Consider the following 6,000-nt stretch of genomic DNA (forward strand, 5'->3'; position numbering starts at 1 on the left):
CACAGATTGGATAAATTGACGACAACAACAAAAAAATTAACTCCTTGCAAGCAAACATTACTAATGTGCTTAAATGATACAAAGGATTATCATTCTCTGCTAATGAACTTAATGCTACTCAACCTACTGAAAAGAATATAAGACCATAAATCTTGTAATTTACTCTTTGATGCCCTAATTAAATAAATTATTTGGACTCATGGCTCAATGGATCAAAAATTACCATTAAAATATAACTTTCTAACAGAAAAATTCAGTGGTTTAATACCTCTGCATCTTGTAGGTCTTCTTAAAGAGTGAAGGGGAAGCCTTAACTATCTTGAAAGAAATGCATAATTTGCTGCAATGTCTACCTTGAATTTATTCCCATATTTTGTGTCTGTTAAGAATAACGATGTCTATATTTTATTTCAAGAACATTTCTAAAAATATATAAAATGAAATTACATACAGCATATTTCTAGATTTTTATATTTAAGTATTATAATAGTAAAAAGGAATAAAAACTCACTTTAGGACATTTAAAAATTGTAACTAGGAGCAATAGTTCAAATAAAAGTTCTGAAATACATCACAATGAGGTAAAACTAGTGACTGAAAAATAAAATAATATTTTTCCAATTATGTATTAAAAATATTAGGTACTCCACTAATCCACTTCTTTGTGGTTGCTACCAAATTTATCTAAACCAACAATTTAGAACTGTTTTTTTTTAACCCTTGAAATTGATCATAAGAAGCCAGTTCAAAGAAAAACAAATAATGTCATAATCATGAGAACCAAAAAGATTATTATCTTGAATACATGATTCTGAGAAGTGAGGTCTCCTCTAAACACCAAAAGGCAACTAGTTTTACCAAAGGCAAAATAGAAGGAGTCATTGGAGTGGAAGGAACCCTAGAGATCACCCAAGAATTGAAAATCCCAGCATTTCCTCTCAGTCATGGTGACTTCTCCCATATTATACTCCTAAGTGATATTCTGTATCAATTCTAACAATATGAGGTGAATCATTAAAATGATTTTCGAGTAACAGAAAATCAGGCCACAATTATTTTCAATTATCATATCATCTTTATAATTAGAGATGATGCCACCCGTACCCAGCCAGGTTTTCTGGTGCAAAGGAACCCTGATAAGAAATCTCCAATATAAACTGTCTGTTTGCTTCCATTAATGGAATATCTCTGGGCTGTAGCTGACTGGCAATGGACAGTAGGTAGAATTTATTTTGGAAATACAACAGTAAGGCAAATACTGCACAATCTTTGACTCCAAGCTAACCTCAAAGTTAAAGTAGCTGTGGAATCCACTTTTCTGAATCTCATCAAGGTATTTAGGATGGATTGCAGTTAACAAAGTAAAATTGGGTTTCTTCCTTTCAGATCCCAAATACAGGAAGATATTTTCATTTCCTTTTGCTATTTTTAGGCTTCCCGGCCCAAGTCTTCACCCATCGCTGGAATCACAACCACTTAGAAGAGTTTTACCAAAGATTGCCTTGTGTGATTTAAGAAAACATTATTAAATTAAAAGGAGTCTTCCATGCTTACTAAAAAAAAGCAGTATTTTCAATCATTTTAGGTGGCTTTAGAGTTGGGCACTTACCCAAATCCCTGGTTCTTTGGAGTCAGCTGTCCTCCATGTGCCTGGTTCACGGCGTGTGACCGTGTTCAAATGCCTGGCTTTACCAAACTTTTTCAGAAAAGATTCCAACCTTCAAATGAGAGAAGAGTTGCTCATTATGAAAAGTCTCTTTTTAAAAAGAAAGAAAGAAAAGAAAGAAAAAAGCTGAATTTTAGACAAGCAAATGCTTCCACAGGTCTGAGAAGGTTTTGCAAGACTAATCATCACCAACATGAAACCTGAGCTCCTCTTTTATAGACCTTTGATTCTTTCCAACTATGTCTCTTCTATTTTCATTTCACTCTCATACTCCTTTTTCTCCCCACCTCCTTTTGATCTTCTATTTTATACTGTACAGAAGTCTTGAGGGGTATGTGTGAAGCGACCCATCGGCAACCTGATGAGGGAAAACCTGCAGTTCTAGAAAAAAATCATAAAGTAAGAAATAAGGCCCGAGACTGGGCTGGGAGAGAATCTACACCATTATCAATGTCCTGTTGTGTTTTGTGAAAGATACCTGGCCCTTTCAATAGCACATTTCATGTAGTGATGAAAATGGGATATGGAATGTCATTGTGAAAACTGGTTTTATTGGGATAATGATGATTAAGAGGGCATCAATGCAAAAAAAATAAAAATTAAAAAAAAAAAAACCAACAGGACCCAATTGTGAAGAGTAAGCTAGACAGTGACCCTGACCCTGCTGCATAATGTCTGCTTTAATCTCTGCTTTTGTTTGGGAGCTTTTAAACAACTCCCACCCCCACCAGCCTTTGGAGCCTTGAACCCAGTTTAGAAGTCACCTAAGCATTCCTCTTGAATAGCTGATATAATTTCTCATTGGAAAAATAAAGAGGGAAGCTGGGATTGAGGTACCTCAGGGAACACTTTTCAAGATGCGTCAGTCGTAGCCAAGCTTTGTGAGCTCTTGTATTTAGGGATAACTGTACAGACTGAAGTCTGTAGTTGTGGGCTTATATTACTCCATCTGCTGTTCAATAATAATAGCTACCCTGAAAAGGCACAGTGCTCCATCAGTAATACCACCGGCCTATATCTTTATAACATTTCATTTTATTCAATTGGCTCAGAGTACTTTAACAACATTTACGTTCTCAGTTACCTCTGTGATAGAGGCAAGTTGCCCATAGCTATTGTGAACCAAGATGAAAACCCAAGTTCAGCCTCTTAAGATTTCTAGTCAATCCCCTGAACCAAACTCCCTAAACAGCAAGTGATTTTAAAGCTAATGTAACCACTAAAAAAATAATAGCCACAGGCTATTCACATTGCCTTGTATCTCTTGCTCAGTGTTCAGAAAGAGTTGGGCACTTTATACACCAAACAAATCTAGGTTTCTGTTTTTTAGGAAGTGTCACCTCCACAAACAAACAACACTGTTCTATCCCTGAGTAAATATGGGGCACAGGAATGTACTGATTTTTTCAAATACCAGTAATGTAAACTTCCTTTTTTGAGTTAATAACTCTTACTAAAAACAATCTAAGAAAACTCTTTCAGGTCTACCTAATTATGTTGACAGGAACCATAGCTCTTCCTGGTTCTCCAAAACATGTGCCTGTTTTACTCTATAATGAAGCTTTCAAGCTACACGTTTTCAACTGATGTTTCAGGTTCTACTTTAAATGCTCGCCTGCAATGTCCTCTGCCATTTTAAAGCTTAAAACAAAAATGCAACAGGTTGAAGCAGCAATTAATAAATTCTGTCATTTATAGAAAAAATCAGTAGCTTCAGTCCTGTGAGAAAACAAATATTTCATAAATATTGAATACCACTACCCACATACTCTATGAGTTGGTTAGCAAAAAAGACAGTAATTCCATTAGAGGCTTTCAGCAAGGAAAAAAAAATAGTTTAGATAAAGTAGCTGACATTATTTATTGCTTTTTTACTTTTAAAAAAATGTGGCCAACAATATCATACATTCCACAAAATTTCAAGAGAAAATTCCACCAGTTATCTGTAAATTTTGAGTCCTTTATTCATGGGATTTCTTGTGGTACAAGCTGTTTATTTGGCCAAGTAGTCAATTAGTTGCTCCTGCATCATACGCCTCTATGAGGAAATAATTTTAGTCATATAAAATATTCATCAGTAGCTGATAGCCCCAGAAGTGGAAAGTTGAGTAGTTATCCTGTCCAGGAAAGGGCTTAATCACTCACAGTCAGAGGAAAGGTGGCCAATGCCCTTTAGTTCTTAAACAAGGTTGAATTTAGACTAAGGAGACACCCTGACTAGCACCCGTTTCCTCAAATTAGATGACTCATTCCCAACATCTTTCAAAAGTCATGAACTAAACCCTCAAGTGATTACTCCAGCTAGAAAATGATAGTTGAAAGCTCTTCTTTCACATGATACTATAATTAAGCATAGCTAATACATTAAAGCTTTAGAATCTTGCTTATAGGAGATCTAGGTCCTTTATATCATTCAAAATAAGCATCTTTTCAACATTAGAAAAGCAATGGATTTGGTCTTTAAAGCAAAATTTTCTATTTCTAAACCTCAAAGCTTGATGAACTAGTAGCATCTATCCAAATGTGTAGCCTTACTTTCAGAGTTCCTTTTTGCTTTATAATGGGCTCAAACTCAAAACCATAAAGAAGTGTGTGTGTGTGTGTGTGTGTGTGTGTGTGTGTGTGTACACATATATATATTCTATGTATAAGTATAAATTATATGTATTTGGATTGAAAGAATCAGTTACAATAGCAGCCAGAAAGTAATTTTGATCAAAATAGATCCCACCCCCACCACCTGCCCAGTCCAACTTACTACTTTTCAGTTAGCATGTATGTATCTTGTAGACACAATCTAAGGACATTCCTACATAGAGTTCAATTATAGGAGAGAGAGAGGTTTTACAGTCACTTACAAAATAAGTTGTAGCCCATGTACTCTCATTACACACAGATAAATTGGCTCAAGGTTTAAGGGAATTTCAGGCCATGCAGTACTGCAGACAAATTATAAAAATAGACAGTCACACTTGAAAGAAAGTCTAAACAAGCGTCATACATAAGTGTAACGATTTCTCAGATCAACAATCCAACCAAATATTTCTAACCTCAAGAGTCTGAAAGCTGAATAAATTAGTCTTACTTTTTGATCAATATAAGTTGTTAGCTGATAAGTTAGCCAGCAGATATAAAGCTAAAGTTTTATTGTATTGTAGGTATTATTTTACCACAAAAGGAGAAAATGTTATGAAAGGAATGTTGAATTTATTATTTTAAAATCATCAGGAGAGATACTAATATATTGTATCTCTTTCATGACATAATATTTTAACCACTGTTTGCCTTTTTAGATATTTTTAGATATTTCCTTTATGTACAAGATTTATTGATGTATTCTAGATACTTTCAATGAAGAATTCATGGTGATTGCAGTATTTGTAGCACTATAATTTCTTGGCAGTTATTTATTTACAAATGATCAATTCCAGGAACTAGCTTTACTAGGTAACTGATATTGAATAAATAACTTTAAGAAAGCTTTTAAATCATCCCTAGATTTGTAAGGCATTTCCTTGTTTCTTGGATTACTTAGGTACACTTATTTCTGGAAACACCTAATCAAAAGCATTAAATTCAAAATAATTGTAAATTGGAGTGTTGATGGCTATAAAACTGCAATTACTGTACCAGTTCACCAGTATTGCCCTATTTGCCAATAAAAGCACTGAAACTGTGGTTTCTGTTTCCAGCAAATCTTTGTTGAAAGCCACAAACTGGATAATGGTAGGAAACATTCTTCTAATCTTATCTCTATTGTCATAATAAGACAGCTTGATTCTTCTTAAAACTAAGGATTCTAAGCAACTTCTGTGCTAGAAAAAGGGCTCCTCTAATACTTTCAGTAGACATTCCTGAATGTCTACTAAAGGGTAGAAGTTTGACCTGAACCCCCTTAGTTAAATTCAGCATCACTTCTTCTCTGGAACAGGAAACGAACATCAAGAACTACAAAGGTTGGAAGGTAAGGTAAATAAGTAATGAGAGTCACCTGGTAGACCAGTGGGAAGGAAGAACCATGACCAAACTGAGAGCATAAAACTTGCCAAAGGCAGCAGTGGCTGTCCCCTTGAAGGAGACTTGCTATGCAGGAATTCTTGACTCTCCATTTCTAGAAATTCCATTTTTTCAAGAAAAAAAAATCACTGAAGGCTTTTATTTAAAATCACCCTGATTTGATATACTATCTCATGTTGCACATTTTTGGACCGAAGTCAGTGTTTGCCATCTTACCTAGAAATCTGACAAGTTAATGGAATTTTCTTACTAATAAAGAAGGGGACCATTTCCTACTAAAAAATCTTGTTCTTTTTGAACAGTCCTACCCAATTAGC

This window comes from Sciurus carolinensis, chromosome 9 (assembly GCF_902686445.1).
Source record: "Sciurus carolinensis chromosome 9, mSciCar1.2, whole genome shotgun sequence".
Taxonomy (NCBI): Eukaryota; Metazoa; Chordata; class Mammalia; order Rodentia; family Sciuridae; genus Sciurus; species Sciurus carolinensis.